The following is an 18921-nucleotide window of genomic DNA, read 5'->3' on the forward strand; positions in this document are numbered from 1 at the left end:
CATTTCTGGTATAAACCACACTTGGTCATGGTGTATAATTCTTTCAATGTGCTGTTGGATTTGATTTGCTAATATTTTATTGAGAATTTTTGCATTTTTGTTCATCAGGGAGATTGGCCTGTAGTTTTCCTTTCTTATAGCATCTTTACCCAGTTTTGGTATTAAAATAATATTAGCTTCATAACATGAGTTAGGTAGAGTTCCTTTTTCCTCAATTTTTTGGAAAAGTTTGAGCAGGATTGGTGTTAGTTCTTTCCAGGAGGTTTGATAAAATTCCCCAGTGAAGCAAACTGGCCCGGGCTTTTCTTCTTAGGAAGATTTTTGATGACTGACTCTCTTTACTTGTGATTGGTTTCCTGAGATCTTCTATTTCTTCCTTAGTCAGTGTACCTTGTTTGTGTGTCTCCAGGAATTTGTCCATTTCATCTAAGTTGTCTAGTTTGTTGGCGTATAGTTGTTCAAGGTATCCTCTTATGATTTATTTTATTTCTTCATGGTCTGTGGTAAGGCACCACATTTCATTTCTGATTTTGTTTATTTGCATCTCTCTTTTTCTTTGTCAGTCTTGCTAGGGGCCCATCAATTTTATTGACTTTCTCAAAGAACCAACTATTGGTTTTATTGATTCTTTCTATTGTTCTTTTGTTCTACCAATCAAAAGAACAATAGAAAGAATCAATCTCTGCTTTAATCTTTGTTATTTCTCTTCTCCTATTTGCTTTGGGGTTAGTTAGCTGTTCTTTCTCAAGTTCCTCCAGGTGTGCTATTAAGTCCTTGATTTTTGCCCTTTCTTGTTTTTTAATATAGGCATCTATGGCAATAAATTTCCCTCTCAGCACAGCCTTTGTCGCATCCTGTAAATTCTGATAAGTTGTATTTTCATTTTCATTCATCTCCAGATAGCTACTGATTTCGCTAGCAATTTCCTCTTTGACCCACTGGTTGTTTAAGAGTGTGCTATTTAATCTCCATATATTTGTGAATGTTCTCATTCTTTAGTGGTTACTGAGATCCTGCTTCGCCCCATTGTGATCAGAGGAAGTGCTGTAAATAATTTCAATATTTTTAAATTTATAAAGACCTGTTTTGTGCCCCAGCATATGATCTATCCTGGAGAATGCTCCATGAGCACTAGAGAAGAATGTATAACCTTGTGCTTTGGGGTGCAATGACCTGTATATGTCTGTTACATCTAATTCATTTATCAATGAAAGGTTTAGCAGGCGAAAGGGTGAGAAAGAAGAAAGGTAGACCAGGAAATTTAAAGTGTGTGTGTGGGGTTATTTCTGCACTCCCGGGCAGAGCTCACCAAACCCAAGATGGAGGGAGGTGAGTGCGCACGCAGGCTTTGGTGCGGGCAGCTTTTAAGGATGGAGGTCAGGTGACGTCCGGAAGGGGCAGTTCATTAGTTCTGGAAGTCAGGTTGGGAGGGGTGACATAGCCTCCGCAGGTCCAGTTGCAGTGCCCTTCCCCATTTCCCCCACCTAACAATCAAGTTATTTAACTTCTCTATTTCCTTGCTGATCTTCTGTCTGGTTGTTCTATCTACAGAGGAGAGTGGTGTATTGAAGTATCCTACTATTATTGTTGAAACATTTATCGCTCCCTTCAGTTTTGCCAATGTCTGTCTCATGTACTCTGGAGCTCCTTGATTGGGAGCATAAACATTTAAGATTGTTATAACTTCTTGGTGAATTGACCCTTTAATTAGTATATAGTGTCTTTCTTTGTCTCTTATGATGTCTTTACATTTAAAGTCTGTTTTGTCCAATATAATATAGCTACTCCTGCTTTCTTTTGGTTACAACTTGTGTGGAAAATCTTTTTCCATCCTTTTGCTATCAATCTATTTGTATCCCTGTGTCTAAGATGAGTCTCTTGTAAGCAGCATATAGCTGGATTATGTTTCTTAATCTACTCTGCCAATCTTTATCCTTTAATTGGTAAATTTAGTCCGTTAACATTCAAAGTTATTACTGAAGAGGTATTTCTTGATTCTACCATCTTATCCTTTTCATTTTATTTGTCAGCTCTATATAGTCTTTTCCCTCTTTCTCTTTGTATTATTTAAATTACCCTTAGTGGTACTCTTCAATTCTGTGCCCTCTCCAGACCTCTCTCTCCTCTTTTTTTTTTTTCAGCCTGCAGAACTCTTTTTAGTATTTCTTGTAGGGCTGGTCTCTTGTTGACAAATTCTTTCAGGGCTTCTTTGTCTGTGAAAACAAAACTCATCAAATTGTGCATTAATGATCTGTGTATTTCACTATATATAATTTTTACTCAATTTAATCAAAATGAAAAATAATTTTGTCACATAGAATGTCACATGCTTCAGTATCCAATTCTATCCAATCCAGTTCAATTGAATATGAACATTCAATTTTCACTTTTATTTAATTTACATCTTACCTACCGAAATTTGTCTTTTTCTGTTTGTGTCATTTGTAAAATCAGAAAGTGATTGATTACTATTTCCAATAATCTTTCATATACTGATAGAAAATCAGATATTATAGAATTTTTAATACTTTAACATTGTTTTCATAGCCTTCCTTTAAACCCACTGTCAGGCTCACAATTTTATATTAAGTATGGCTTAAAGATAAAATTAAGTGATTCTGACTGAGCTGGACGGTGTGTTTCTACCTCTAGTCTATCCCCTAATCTTCTCAACACTATAAAATGTGCCTTAGGAGGTTGATCCTTATGGTCTTTCATGGTCTTGCTCTCTGGCTCTGGACAATGGGAGGCACTGGTAGAACCCATGAGGTTGGAAGGAGAGGGAGACTGGGTTATTTATTCCTCTGGTTCCCTCATTTCAATGCCATGGGTTGGCAATTATTTACGCTCCTTTACTAAAAGCCATAGATGTTTGCGAGCTGCCCTCCTACAGTTACAGGCCCTCATTATGTCTAGAAGACATAATGATTCTGCTCTGTTATGGTGCTATGTTGCTCTACCATCTCTTCTTAGTTCCCTTAACTCTGTCCACCTTTTATAAGTTTTCACTAAACTCTTAAATTAGTCTAGTTCAGCATTCCTTCTAACTCCTCATAACACTCTTGACTTGATTTGCCTCGATTCATCTATTTTAATTTTTTGTCAGATCTCATACAAACTAGGTTTGGAAGTTCTAAGTCAGGTTAGCCATGTAAATATGTAAAATCACATTTCAGAGGTGCTTCTCTCACTCCTGTTGTTTAAGAATACACACATGGGTATATGATTTCTAGAATTTCTTACAGGAAGCATTTTTTATTTTTTTTGTTTGTTTTGTCAATTCTTTAAATAAAATACTCTACAGATACTCTCTGGAAATCATCTCTAGTATATGAAAATGCTCTTGGATATAGAATACTGATAGCAAAATTATGCAAGAGTCCCATACTTCCTCATGTTGGTGCTTCAGAGGTAGTACAGTTTAGGATATAGGCTGAAACGTCTATGTTTGATTATTGTTACAATTTTAGATGTTATTTTCAATGTAGGGTATTTTCCTCTCTTTTAAAGATGGCAATCCCAAGAAGTGCGTTAAACAGGCATGAAAAAAAAAAACATCTGAAGGCATGAATGTGATCATCTGCTAGATAAACTACAGTGCCTTCCTTGGAGTTTAGATGACAGGGTGCCATCTCTAGGCCTGCTGGAGTATACACTGGCTCAGGATAAGGAGTCCAATCAATACGTTGGGTTTTTCATCAATGACCTCACAGTGATATGGCCAGTGTGTTGGGCTCAGTGGTCCAGAAGAAGAGACACCATATAGATCTCGTGGTTGACAAAGACGTGGCACCCATCTCCCTAACTGATACTCCAGTAGTATCTGTATAGTCCGGGGGGAACATGGATTGCCACTAGGGTCAGCTATTAAAAGTGTACACTGATGGATAGCTTCACTTACAAATTTCATAAAGGTATCCTCATCCTCTCCTAGACACCACAGTATCAGGAGGAGCTCATTTTGGGGAGGAGTCATCTTTCCACATGCGCCCGCGGGCTGGGACAGTCATCTCGCGCTGGAGGTGTCTCCTTGGATCTCACCTATCCTCTTGGTACTTCACTCCCCCGCCTCCATCGGCCCCTCATCACGCCCCCAGTCCCCTGACCAGGTGGGGGCCCCTTTCTGGAAGGGAACAGTTCAACCAGAGCTTGCCTGGGCACGCAGCTGGAAGCAACGCCACTGTGGGAGTTTAGCCTAGCTTTGATTCTTGAAGACAATTGTATAAAGATATAACTTCCAAGGTGACTGTGATTGTGAAAACCCTGTGTCTGATGCTCCTTTTATCCAGGGTATGGACAGATGAGTAAAAAAGTATGGATAAAAAATAAATAAATAATAATGGGGACAAAGGGTAAAATAAATTGGGTAGATGGAAATACTAATGATCAATGAGAGGGATGGGTAAGGGATGTGATATGTATGAGGTTTTTCTTTTTTCTTTTTATTTCTTTTTCTGGAGTGATGCAAACGTTTTAAAAAAAATGATCATGGTGATGAATACACATCTATTTGATGATATTGTGAGCCACTGATTGTACACCATGTATGGGATGTATGTGTGTGAAGATTTGTCAATAAAAATATTTTTGAAAATATCTCATTTCATTAAGACAAAATTTGATTGCATGTTCAATAAGCTTTTCAGTCAAAAATGGCTGTAAGATTAAGTTAAAAACAAACAGCCAACTGAGTATAATTTCTCTCTCCAATTTGGCCAAACAATTTGTAGAAGTTATTCCTAACCAGACCAGAAAATCTGCAGCACCTTTCCAATTTCCTTGCCTACCTTACTACTTTCCATGTTCATGTTTCAAACTATTTCAACAGAGCCTTCACTTCAGGGGTCAGCTGCTTGGCACCCTAGGCTGCCTGCGATAACTTTGCGACACAGGATGTTTCTCTTCTTATTAAAGCCTGACTGGATATTTTCTAAAAAGGCAGAGAGGTGCAAAAGGGCAAGGAAAGATTTTGTTGGAGACCAGAACCATGAAATATAGACCTCCAGGGTGGGCCACTCACAGTGGCTCAGCAGGCATTGTTCTCGCCTGCCATGCCGGAGACCTGGTTCGATTCCCGGTCCCTGTCCATGCAAAAAAAAAAAAAAAAAAAAGAAATACAGACCTCCTGTCAGACTGAAAGGCCATTATCTCTCTGGCTCACAGTTATAGTAAGAATACGTGCTGGGCACCAAGGAAGCCATAGATCGTGGCCCAAACAATGTCCCCTACACATATGGTCCTGACAACCGGTGTGACACATTTAGAAGTGTTTTCGAAAAAAGACTTTCATTTTCAAGGAACTATGAGTTCATTCTCTTCCTTTGAAAAGAAGGAAGTAGAGAAGGTGAAAGGTGCACACACACTGCCTGAAGCCGAAAATCAAAGCTTTCAGAACTAAGCTCAGAGTTGGAAGATTTCAAGTCACCTGCGCTACAATTGCTACAAACTGATGCCCTGGGAGAGTCAGATTTCTTTTGATTTAGGGTCTCGCAAACAGAGATAAGGCTTTTGCTGCCCTTTTTGCCCAATGTCGGGGGCTCATCCTGCTCCCCAGCACACTACCTCACTGCTGGTCTCTTCCGGGCCTTTCCACGGTCTGTGATTTTCTGAAAAGGCATCACCTGCTGAGCAGATAGAGGTGCAGTGAAACCGGAGCTTGGGTGCCATCTCGCCACTCTGCATTTTCTCAAGTCCTGTCTTCAGAGAAGTCATTGCCTTCATTCCTGTGCGTTTGTGGTTTTAAATGAACCTGGGGTGGATACAATTCTGATATCAATGTGTGAAATGGACTTTTGAATATGCATTTTTGGAAGCAAAGTTTTCTGTTGTTTCTTTTCTTTGGCTATTTTCAACACTTCCCGAGCTTTTACATCATTCATGTTCTTACTCTGGAGCACATTTTTCGTCTTAACTGAGCATTTGATGTATTTTGTTCGGCAGAAACTTTAATTACCCTGCCTCTGCTATGGGCAGAAACCTTAACCACAGAATTTCTTTTCTGGCTTTCATTTTGGTTTTTCCCATCCACTTTAGGGTTAGTTTCAAGCTTTTTGTACAAGTTTCTTATCTTCATATTTAGAAGAGTCGTTTGCACTACTAACTTTACCTAATTTCTTTTTTTTCCCCCCAGCAACAACACTGTTTTTACATTTGTCATGCAGGACTTGCCTAGTTGGTAGTTTAATAACATTCACTGCAGAAGCGGATTCTTCCCTGTATTTTTTTCTCAAACTGCTTCACCAGAACGGCTGTTTATTTTTCCCACCAGAAGCAGAGCTAGTGCCCCACGCGTTTCAGGGTCTCTCTCGCATCCCTGAGGATCCGGGAGAAGAGCTTCTCCCCGTGACGCGCCTCCGAGCGGCGGCTGCAAGGCGACCCCGCCGAGTCCCGCCCGCGGGGCGGCGGCGCCGGAGGAGGGGGAGGGTCGGGCCCTTCCTGAGGCGCGGCCCACGCGGCCCCGCAAGCCCAACCGGCGGCGTCTCCTCAGCTTCAGCTTCAGCTGCGGCCACGCCGCCTCCGGCCTGAGGAGCGGATTGCTGCCCACCAGCCTCGCCGTCCTGCACGGAGGCGCCAGCGGAGGAGGGCGCCTGCGCCGGCCTCGCTGCCGGGAACCGGGTCCAGCTCCGGCCCGGCCTCACCCGCGCCCTCTCCCCGGGGACGCGGCCGTCGCTGCCGCCTCTCAGCCGCAGCCGCCATGTTCGCTCTGGCGTCTCCCTCCTCCGAGGCGCGCTGCCCTCACTACATTTTTAAACAGAAATGACGAATTAAAAACCGGTTACCGCCTGGGTAAGGCAGAAAATCCTAGTGATCTAAGTAGGCACTTCAAGCCTGGATGGCTGAGACCCTGATTTTCACGAGCCGGGAAAGCGGAGCTGACATGGAACCAGTAAGATACCCGGGCTCAGCCACAGGGCTGCCGCCCACCCGACCAGGACACGTGGATCCGGGTTGTTTGTCCCTAACAGTTTGATTGACCAAACCCTAGATTATCCTTGTGGTCAAATCCAGACACCATAAACAGTTGCAAGGCAGTATGCAGTAGTGGTTAAACACCAGGGCCTGGGAGTCCAAACTGGGCTCAAAGCCCATCTCCGGCACTCGCTAGCTTTGTGACTTGAGCATCCGTGAAGGTACTTCATCAAGTTGTTGGGTTAAATAAGGGAGTGTACATGAGTGCTTCGCACAGTGTTTGGCCCATGGGAAGTCTGGGCAGGTCTACATGGGGCCCCTGGCAGCAGAGTCTGAAGGGGCGCAGGGCATCCGGATTCATTCCCCAGTGTGTAGGGAGCCAGCAGAGCTTCTTTGCCAACTAGGTAAATGGATTCCATCAGGCCAGAGGCAGCGTGGAGGCAGGGACACATCCTCATGATCCATCCCTTCTGGCACAGGTGCCAAAAGTCACATGTGACAGCGGCCTCTCTCTAGATGGCCTAGTGATGGGGTCACTTTGGGGCACCACTTTGAGGGCAGCTGAGGGGAAACTAAATTCCCCCCCAAGGAGGGCCAGCTCCAGTGGCCTGTGTCTGTGTCCTTTGGCCTCCTAAAGGAAGGATCAGGCCAGCAGCAATATCCATCCAAGAAAGCCTTGCAGATTGCCAAAAGGCCCTCAGCAGAGATGTCATGTTGTAAAAGGTTAAACAAGCAGACAAAGAGCTTATAGCAAAAGCACATGTAAAAGGGAATTGTATCCCTAAGAATTAATGGCTAAGATCTTGATAGGTTCCCAGATCTCCGTGATCTAATGGTTTTCCATTAGAGGTGGAGGGTCAGACCATTGACACTGTCATTGACACTGCCCTAAACCACCTGAAATAAAATTTAAGATGAAGAAATAATGGATTTGTTGGAATGATACTGATTTTAAAAATGTCCATTCCAGACCTAATGGAAGAATTATGGGGACACATGAGTTACTGCTTACAATGGCCATGCACACAAACCCTGGAGAAGGAGTTCATAGACCAAGGGAAGGGAAGAGAGGAAGGTTTGCCTGTCCTGTGCATCCCCTTCACATCCATGTTAGGGACAGATGCAGATGGGGAAGAGCTGTGGGAGTTTGTCCTGTTACTCCTCCTCACTGTGACACAGTAAAGAAGGGCGAGAGTGTCGAGAATCTTCTACTGTAAATCCCAACATCAAGAATCACATGAAAATACACCTTTTCTCCCTGCTGCAACATGAAATAAAACAACATAAGGGTAACAATCTCTGCAAATGAGCAACCGAGTGGGAAATGACTCCTAAAGGACCCACATACAGTGAGGACCCCTCTCTGTAGTCTCTCTGTCCAGGTCTTGAGCCAAACTGACAGCACTGGTTAAACGGTCTCAATTTAAAATGTGGTGTCTCAAGCAAAAGTTTCAGGAAGTACTCCCTTGTTGATTAAAAACAAATAATTCCAGAGACTGGCATCCCAGTTAGTCCCAAGACAGCTTTGCCTCATGCCCATTCCTTCCTCTCCATGTCCAGGAATACTTTTTCTTCCCTTTCCCTGGTTCCATTTCCTCTTTCACTCCTGAAGAGTGGATTTTCCCCCCAAGGTGTATTCGACATTTACTGAGCACTACTTTGTGTCAGGCGCTATTCTAAGACCTAGAGTTCTATGACACAGTTTCTGCCCTCACAGAGATGGCTTTCTTGGCCTTGTATGTTCCACTTCCTCCTCTGAATCTACCATGTACAACTCTTGATAGAGACCTAACTCCAGGGCTCCAGGCTGGCTAATCTATCTGGGTGACCCATCGTCAACTCAAACTCATCATGACCCAGAATGAACTTTTCTCACACCCAACTCTCATTGGCTATAATTGATTTTTTTAAGCCACTCCGTATCCTTTTTTTACTTACATAGAGTCCCTACTAACACAGTGTGGCAAGCAGAACAACACCTTCCAAAGATGTTTATGTCCTAACCCCCATGTCCTGTGAACATGTTGTCTTATCTGGTAAAGGGAAATTAAAGTTTTAGATGGAATTAAGGTCGCTAATCAGCTGACTTTTAAAAAGGGAGATTATCCTGGAATATCCAAAGTGGGTCCAGTAATCACAAGAGCCCTTTAATGTGGAAGAGGGGGTCAGAAGAAAAGGTCAAAGTGATGAAGTATGAGAAGGACTAGACTAGCCTTTGCCGGCTTTGAAGATGGAGGAAAGGGGCCCCAAGTCAAGGAATGTGGACAGCCTCCAGAACCTAGAAAAGACAAGGAAATTCAGAGACTTTAGAAGAAATGCAGCCCTGCAAACATGTTGATTTTAGTCAATGATACCTGTGTTAGATCTCTAATCTACAGAACTGTAGAATAATCAGTTGGTGTTCTTTTAGGCCATCAAGTTTGTATAGATTTGTTACAGCAGCAAATGGAAAACTGAAACCAGTTGCCTCTTTACACTGCCCTGTTAAGCACTACCAGTGACTCCACTTATCTGCAGGACAAGCCCATAGTCCTCACCTAGAATTCAGATCCTTCATGAACAATCTCTCTGGCCTCCCCAACCTTTTCAGCCTCATAACTTGATAATTGGATCTTTCAGTATCTTCTTCAACCAGGGTTGCTTTTCTCATTTTCCACTCTGGACATTTGGTGCTAAAACTGACCCAGCAAAAATCCAATGCTCTTCTATCTGCCTATTGTAGCCCCGCATTTTCCAGGTGACCTCCATCTCTCAGCCTCACCATTTGAGTGGAGACGACTACTATCTAACATTGTCACTTGCTTCAGATGTATGAGTACAATTGTATATCCTGCTTCCCCACTAGATTGTGGGCTTGTATGTTTCCCAAGCAGGGCATCCAATACACTTAGTGCCTCCCAACCCATCTCCTTAGAAAAGAAAACTGAAGCTCTGAAATAGAGGGCAAGTGACACTCCTGACTGAGTCCAGAGATGTTTCCACTATTCTCTGCAGCCTCCAGGCTCTCAGTAGAGATTTTTTTTTTAATTTATTTTATTTATTAATCATACCAACATACAAACACAAACATTCTTACCATATGATCATTCCATTTTACATATATAATAATTCATAATATTATCACATAGTTGTATATTCATCATCATGATCATTTCTTAGAGTATTTGCATCAATTCAGAAAAAAAAGTAAAAAGAAAACAAAAAATTCATACATACCATACCCCTTACCACTCCCTTTATTGATCACTAGCATTTCAATCTACTAAATTTATTTTAACATGTTTCCCCTATTATTTATTTTTAATCCATATGTTTTACTCATCTGTCCATAAGATAGATAAAAGAAGCATCAGACACAAAATTTTCACAATCACACAATACCATTTTGAAAGCTGTATCATTATACACAATCATCTTCAAGAAACATGACTACTGGAACACAGCTCTACATTTTCAGGCAATTGCCTCCAGCCTCTCCATTATACCTTAACTAAAAAGGTGATATCTAGTTAATGCATAAGAATAACCTCCAGGATAACCTCTCGACTCTGTTTGGAATCTCTCAGACATTGACACTTTATTTTGTCTCATTTCACTCTTCCACCTTTCAGTCGAGAAGGTTTTCTCAATCCCTTGATGCTGAGTCCCAGCTCATTCTAGCATTTCTGTCCCACATTGCCAGGAAGGTCCATACCCCTGGGAGTCATGTCCCATATAGAGAGGAGAAGGGCAATGAGTTTGCTTGTCATGTTGGCTGAGAGAGAGAGGCCACATCTGAGCAACAAAAGATGTTCTCTTGGGGTTGACTCTTAGGCCTAATTTTAAGTAAGCTTAGCCTGTCCTTTGAGGAGATAAGTTTCATATGAACAAATCCCAAGATTGGGGGCTCAGCCTATTGCTTTGATTGTTCCCAGTGCTTGTGAGAATATCAGGAATTCTCCACTTGGGAAAGTTGAATTTTCCCCCTTTCTCACCATTCCCCCAAAGGGACTTTGCAAATACTTTTTTTTTTAATTTATTAATTAAAAAAAATTAACAAACAAAAATATTAACATATCATTCCATTCTACATATACAATCAGCAATTCTCAATATCATCACATAGATGCATATTCATCATTTCTTAGAACATTTGCATTGATTTAGAAAAAGAAATAAACAAACAGAAAAAGAAAGAAAACGATAACAGAAAAAAAAAGATTATACATACCATACCCCTTACCCCTCGCTTTCATTTATCACTAGCATGTCAAACTAAATTTATTTTAACATTTGTTCCCCCTATTATTTATTTTTATTCCAGACGTTCATAAGATAGATAAAAGAAGCATCAGACACAAGGTTTTCACATCTGTTGATATGGTAGATAAAAGGAGCATCAGACACAAGGTTTTCACAATCACACAGTCACATTGTGACAGCTGTATCATTATTCAATCATCCTCAAGAAACATGGCTATCGGAACAAAGCTCTATATTTTCAGGCAGTTCCCTCCAGCCTCTCCATTACATCTTGAATAACAAGAGGATATCTCCTTGATGCATAAGAATAACCTCCAGGATAACCTCTCGACTCTGTTTGGAATCTCTCAGCCACTGACACTTTGTCTCATTTCCCTCTTCTCCCTTTTGGTCGAGAAGGTTTTCTCCCTTGACGCTGAGTCTCAGCTCATTCCAAGATCTCAGTCCCAGGTTGCCAGGAAGGTCCACACCCCTGGGAGTCATGTCCCACGTAGAGAGGGGTAGGGTGGTGAGACTGCTCGTTGTGTTGGCTGGAGAGAGAGGCCACATCTGAGCAACAAAAGAGGCTCTCTTGGGGGTGACTCTTAGGCCCAAATTTTAAGTAGACTTGACCTATCCTTTGCGGGGTTAAGTCTCATATGAACAAACCCCAAGACTGGGGACTCAGCCTATAGCTTTGGTTGTCCACACTGCTTGTGAGAATATCAAGAATTCAACTTGGGGAAGTTGAATTTCTCCCTGTTCTCACCATTCCCCGAAGGGGGCTTTGCAGATACTTTTCCAGTCACTGATCGAATCACTGTGGGATTCATCAAGGCATCACTCTGGACAAACCAGCAAAATCTCATGTCCTACCTGAGATTCCAAGTACTGATGGCGTTCAATCAAACTATCTACATAAGTTATATTAGGAAATGCACTAGTCAAAATATAAATTTTGTAACAAATAAACATTTTTTGCTTTAGTCTCACACATAAGTTAAAGTTTTAAAGTATGAATTACCATCTATTTTCAACACCCTGCAGTATTGACATTATCAGACCAGTATACTTACTGATATGTATATTGACCATCTTCTTTCTTAGTGTTTTAGACAATGCCTCCTCACTTAAAAAAAAAAAAATTCTTTTTAAAATCATGTTAATTCTTCTATTCACTTTCAGACTCTTATGCCACGTTGAATAAATAATAAAAAAAAAAATGGGGGAGTGATCTGTAGTTCCTTACTGAGCCCTACAATACCCTGCAAACCACAGAAATAAAGTAGATGCCAAAGTGTCCTTGGGCAAGTTCAGTGCTCCTGTCTGGGTGTTGGTTTCCTCATCTATAAAATAAGGTGTTCGCACCACGATGTCCAACATCATGGGTTAGTCAGGAAGTACAAATTGAAATAACCATGAGATACTATCACCTCTCAGATTAGCAAAAATTATACAAAGTAACAATATCTAGTGTTAGAATGTGGGGAAACAGATGCTTTCTTACATTACTTGTGGGAAAATGAATTGCTACAATTCTTGGGCAGAGCAATGTGGCAATATCTTAAAATTAAAAAGATGCCTGAAGTATCCTGTTAGAGGTGGGGATAGAGGTTGCTCTTGGGAAGGGATTCTTGACCCAAAGGGAATACAAGACAGGCTTCTGGAGTGCTGGCCATGTCCTTTTCTTGATATGGGTACTGGTCATACTTTTGTGTTCTATTTGTGAAAATTTATTGAACTGTACATTTAGAGTGTGTACGCTTTTTGGCATGTATGTTATACTTCAATAAAAGGTTTACATAACACATGCATGTCCTTTATTTCAATAATCCCAGTTTTGGAAATCTATCCTATAAAAATAAGAGCATCAATATATGAGGTTTCTTTCACAAATGTGTGTATTGGCTTGTAGCAGTACAAAAACGGAAAATAATCTGAATATTCACCATAGGAAATAGTTGAATGGATAAGGTATAGTCATGTTGTGGGAACATAAGCAGCTATGAATGTGGTTAAAAGGGGGAAATTTTAGTTGTTTTGATAGTATTTCAATATTGTTACATCAATATGTATTGATGTGAAGAAAGGTCTGTGATAAATTATTAAGTAGGGGAAAAAAGCAAATTGCAGAGCAAAATGGATGATATGATTTCATTTTTGTGAGAGAAGAATAAAAGGAAGCCAAGTGTTAATATGTTTGCTTATATGTATTTGAGCACAGACAAAGACAAGACAACCCACCACACTGTTAACGTTGACTGCGTCAGGGGTGCAAGATAGGAGAACAAAGGGACTTTTTTTTATTATTAAACATTACATACAAACACAAACATTTTTACCATATGATCACTCCATTCTTGATATATAATCAATAACACAATATCATCACATAGTGGTATATTCATTATCATGATCATTTCTGAGAATATTTGCATCAATTCAGAAAAAGAAATAAAAAGAAAACAGAAAAAAATTCATACATACTGTACCCCTTATCCCTTCCCTTCATTGATCATTAGCATTTCAATCTACTAAATTTATTTTAACATTTGTTCCCCCATTATTTATTTATTTTTAATCCATATGTTTTACTCATCTGTCAATAAGGTAGATAAAAGGAGAATCAGACACAAGGTACAAAGGGACCTTTTTATATATCTCTACACTTTACTCATTATAAGAAGCATGTGTTACTTTTTTTTTTTTCAATTTAATAAACCAAGAAAAAGGAAGATAGAGGATCCAGGAAAGAGTGGCTCTAACCTAGGAAAGCACTGGGGAAAGTCCCAGTGAGAGCTGTGTATCAGACCTGGAGATAATCAGTCCAGATTGGAGTAGGAAGTGAGAGCTGCAGAATGGAGGTCTCTGGGGGTGGAAAAAGGAAGTCCATAGAATAGATGATTATGTTGGTGAGTATGATAATTCAGAATATGAAAGGGCAAATACTGAGGGGAAAATGGCAATTAGAAACTCCAGGAAGAACACAGATCTGTACAACAAAGAAATAATCAGTATATTTTTCTTGATACTGCAGTGAGAGATATTTATGTAATCATTATAAATTGTTCATTGTTAATTTTTTTCATTTTATACACACACACACACACACATATATTTTGTATGCTGTATGGCAGGGGTTACATTTCATTCTTTTTCCATGTGAGTATCCCATTATTGCAGCACCATTTATTGATTTTTTTTTTTTTGGAAGTGCATGGGTTGGGAATCAAACCCACATGGCAGGTGAGAATTCTACCACTGAACTACCCTTGCACCCCCCTCGTTGTGCTTTTTATTATTTCTGATCAACTTTCAGAATCTCCCTACAGACAAAAATACAAGATACAAGAATTTAATTATCATTACATAAAAGAATGTGTATATATATTAACCCCGATGAAGTATAAATGAAAGTAAAGATGATTTGTGAGATTGATGGAGAAAGGAAAGTTAAAGGGAAGGGTAGAGACACTAATATCCTTATCTTAGTGGGTGCTTAAGAGATGGAACAATTTGCACACACATATGCATATTTTATATCAGTATATAGTTTAAACAAAAATAGTGTTAAACTATATTGGGACATATTTTAAAAGGCGAGGAGAGAAAGTGGGGTGTTGTGAATCAAATGCTTTATTACCATTGGAAGAAGTCAACAGATAATGTTTTCTTTGTTTGCTTAGTTTTTTTTCGATTTTTGTTGAGAAATCTTCACAAACATATAGCCCAAACTTGGTATATAATCAGTGGTTCATAATATGAACATATAGTTGTGTATTCATCACCATGGTCATTTTAAGAAGATTTGCATCTCTCCAGAAAAAGAAATAAACACAATAAACAGAAAACTCATACATCTCATACTCCTTACCCCTCTCTCTCATTGACAGATAATGTTTTAAATTGATAAAATTAAGAAATAGTGATATAATCGTATTATTACAACATAGCCAAGTAACCACCAAACGACAGTTTAAGAGATTCTCTCCTGAGAGTTGTTGAGGGGGTGGCATAGAGAAGGATGACGGTAGGGACTGCTACTTTTCATTTTTGACTCCTTGGAACTACGGGTTTTAGTTTTAGTTTTTTAGAAATTTATTAGAGAAGTTGGGGGTTTACAGGAGAATCATGCGTAAAATACAGGACTCCCATATAGCACTCTATTATAACACCTTGCATTGATGTGTACATTTGTTACAATTGACGAAAGCACTCTTTTTTTTCATGGGCAGGCACCTGGAATTGAACCCAGGTCTCCAGCATGGCAGGCAAGAATTCTGCCACTGAGCCACTGTCGCATCAGCCCAAATCACATTTTTATCCTTGTACTAATAAACAATAATCCATGGTTTAACTTAGGGCCACTGTTAGTTATGTGCAGTTCCATGAATTTTTAAAAATATTTTATTCTAGAACCATATATACAACCAAAATTTCCCCTTTTAACCTTATTCAAATATATAATTCAGTGCAGTTACTTACATTCACAATACTGTGCTACCATCACTACCATCCATTACCAAAACTCTCCCATCCTCCCAAATAGAAACTCTGCAGATTTTGAGCCTTAACTTCCTATTCCCCAAAGCTGTTCCATCGTAACTGGTAGTCCAGATTCTGCCTCTATGAATTTGCTCATTCTAATTATCTCACATCAGTGAGATCATACAATATTTGTCATTTTGTGCATGGGTTATTTCAGTATTATTAGTTTTTTGACTAAGGGTATCTCCTCAGTTCTTAAAAATATTTAAAGTAATATAAACTACAAATGCAAATGTATGTGAGAGAGAGAATGTAAGTAACATTCAGCAAATCCTCAAAGGGATAAGTGACAAAAGATTAGGAATTAGATATAGGAGGTGTTCTAGTTTGCTAGCTGCCAGAAAGCAACACACCTGAAATGGATTGGTTTTTAATAAAAGGGGATTTATTTTGTTAATTCCTCAGAGGAAAGGCAGCTAACTTTCAACTGAGGTTCTTTCTTACGTGGAAGGCACAGGATGGTCTCTGCTGGCTTCTCTCCAGGCCCCTGGGTTCCAACAACTTTCCCTGGGGTGACTTCTTTCTGCATCTCCAAAGGCCTGGGCTGAGCTGCGAGTGCTGAGATGAGGAATGCCGAGCTGCTTAGGCTGTGCTATGTTGTGCTCTCTCATTTAAGCACCAGTCAATTAAATCAAACGTCAGTCATCATAGCAGGCATGCCTCCTAGCCAACTGCAGATGTAATTAGCAACAGATAAGGTTCACGTACCATTGGCTCATGTCCACAGCAACAGAACTAGGTGCCTTCACCTGGCCAAGTTGACAACTGAATCTAACTATCACAGGAGGTAACTATTATCTTGAGTGAATTTTCCCTGGGAAGACTGGGAGGACTGAGAACCTAGAACAAAATCTGAAGTGATAAGTTAAAAAAGCCCTTAAAGTTTGTCCATGTGATTGTGAAAACCTTGTGAATGACACTGCCTTTATCCAATGTTAAGGACAGATGAGTAAGAAAAAAAGGACAAGAAATAAATAAACAATATGGGGGATGGGATGTTTTCGGTTCTTTTTACTTTTATTTTTATTTTCTTTAAAAAAGAAAGCACAGACCTCCTATTTGGAATGATGAAATGAGGATAGTAGGATGACATTGTGAACATAATTAACAGCAGTGAAATTTGTATCTGAATGTGGTTGTCATGGTCATGTTCATGTGTCAACTTGGCCAAGTGGTGGTACCTGTTTGTCTGATTGGACAAGTGCTGATCTGTCTGTTGCAATGAGGACATTTCATAGAATTAAATCATGATCACGTCAGCTGCATCTGCAGCTGATTCCATTTGTAATCAGCCAAGGAGAGTGTCTTCTACAGTGAGTGATGCTCCATCTAATCACTGGAAGCCTTTTAAGGAGGATTCAGAAGAGACAAGCTCTCTTCCTGCTTCAGCCGGTGAGCCTCTCCTGTGGAGTTCGTCCAGACCCTCCATCAGAATCATCCGCTTCACAGCTTGCCCTGTGGATTTTGGACTCTGCATTCCCACAGTCACATGAGACGCTTTTATAAATTTTATGTTTGCGAGTATTCCCTGTTGATTCTGTTTCTCTAGAGAACCCTAACTAATACAGCGTTATTAGTTAAAAGGGGAAATGTTGTATTGTATATATGGTACATTTAAAAAAAATTGTATGAAATTGCACTATACAAACAGTGAACCCTAAGTTTAAATGGACAGTAATTAATAGTACAATTATAAAATGTGCTTTCACCAACTGAAACAAATGTACTACACCAACGCAAGGTGATAATAATACGGTGGTATATGGGAATCCTGCATTTTATGCATGATTTTTCTGTAAACCCGCAATTTCTCTAATAAAGAAATTTTTATTTTATTTTTTTAAATACCAAAAAACATAAAGCAAATGCAAACATTCCCATTTTGATCATTCCATTCTACGTATATAATCAGTAATTCACAATATCATCACATAGTTGCATATTCATCATCATAATCATTCCTTGGAACATTTGCATCTATTCAGAAAAAGAAATAAAATGAAAACAGAAAAAAAAAATTATACATACCATACCCCTTACCCCCCCCCTCCCTTTCATTGATCACTAGCAGGGAAAATCTTTTTTTTTTTTTTTGAAGCCCTTAGGGAAACATAAGACACAGTTGGCAAGGTAGAATGAGAGAGTGCAGTGTTCTGGAAGGAAAGGGAGGAAAGTTTTAAGGAGGGAATAGTCAAACACCATACTCACAAGAGGTCAGGAATGAGGAGGATGGAAAAGTTTTCATTGGATTTAGCACCAAGGACCCTGGAACCCTTGGTAGGGTCATATGCTGATCAATGGCTAAGTCCACCATATGCTGTTCACATGTATATTGGTATATTGGACTGCCTGGCAGAGGTATCGGGGGAGGAGGAGGCAGAGAAGATTCCATTCTTCTCATTCGAGAGTGTCAAGCCCATCCACCTGGCATGAGATTCTTATCTCCTCCAAAGGAAGATTGCAGTAATGGCAGTCAAAGATGAAGAACATAGGTGTCCATTCTGCAGTTTGGATAGTCTTCAGGGAAGAGGTGCTGTGGTGCTTTCTGAGAGATGGCCCTGGCTCTCAAGTGCAAAGTAAATAAATACCACACCACTGGGACAACCATTTGAGTATTTCCATTCAAATCTCCCCAAGAACTGCTGTTTGCTCAATCTATATTTTTCATCAATCTATCCTTCCCTTTCTTCACCACTCTAGAGGCATCCTAAAATATCTTCAAGAGTCAGTAGGGAGTGCCTACCTTCCATTACAAAAGCCTCCCTTGGGACCCTCAGAGAACCAGTGCTGTGGTTTCCAGTATCAGCCCCCAGCAGGTGTGCACTCAGCAGAATTCCCCTCCCAGTACAGGGAGCCCCAGGAAAGAGACTGCAGCTCCTAGGCTACCCAAAGCTTTTGGGAATGCGCATTCTGTCCCTCTGCCCCTCTTGGAAACTGAAGGCACAGAATAACTTTCTAGTTCATGATGCTTCTTCCTATAAAAGCTCCTCTAATATACTCTAACTCTAGCTTCTTTCTTTCAGCTTAAAGAGCAGGGGTTCCTGCATTTTAATGTACATAAGAATCACATGGGGCTTTACTAAAATACAGATACCTGAACCCCACTCCCAGAATTTCTGATTAGGTTCAGAGCCTGGGAATATTCATTTTAATAAGCACCTCTAAATGATTCCAATGCAGGCATTCCTGAGACTTGAGTTTAAGAAACAGTGTCCTACAGCTTTTGCTAACATAGTCTAATGT

General features: G+C 40.2%; 1 pseudogene; it reads right to left on the reverse strand.

Annotated features, from left to right (window-relative positions):
- Positions 1-4804: 4804 nt before the first annotated feature.
- On the reverse strand, positions 4805-12513 carry LOC143653356 (PWWP domain-containing protein 2A-like; annotated as a pseudogene).
- Positions 12514-18921: the final 6408 nt, after the last annotated feature.

The sequence above is a fragment of the Tamandua tetradactyla genome, chromosome 13 (assembly GCF_023851605.1).
Source record: "Tamandua tetradactyla isolate mTamTet1 chromosome 13, mTamTet1.pri, whole genome shotgun sequence".
In the NCBI taxonomy this organism is placed as follows: domain Eukaryota; kingdom Metazoa; phylum Chordata; class Mammalia; order Pilosa; family Myrmecophagidae; genus Tamandua; species Tamandua tetradactyla.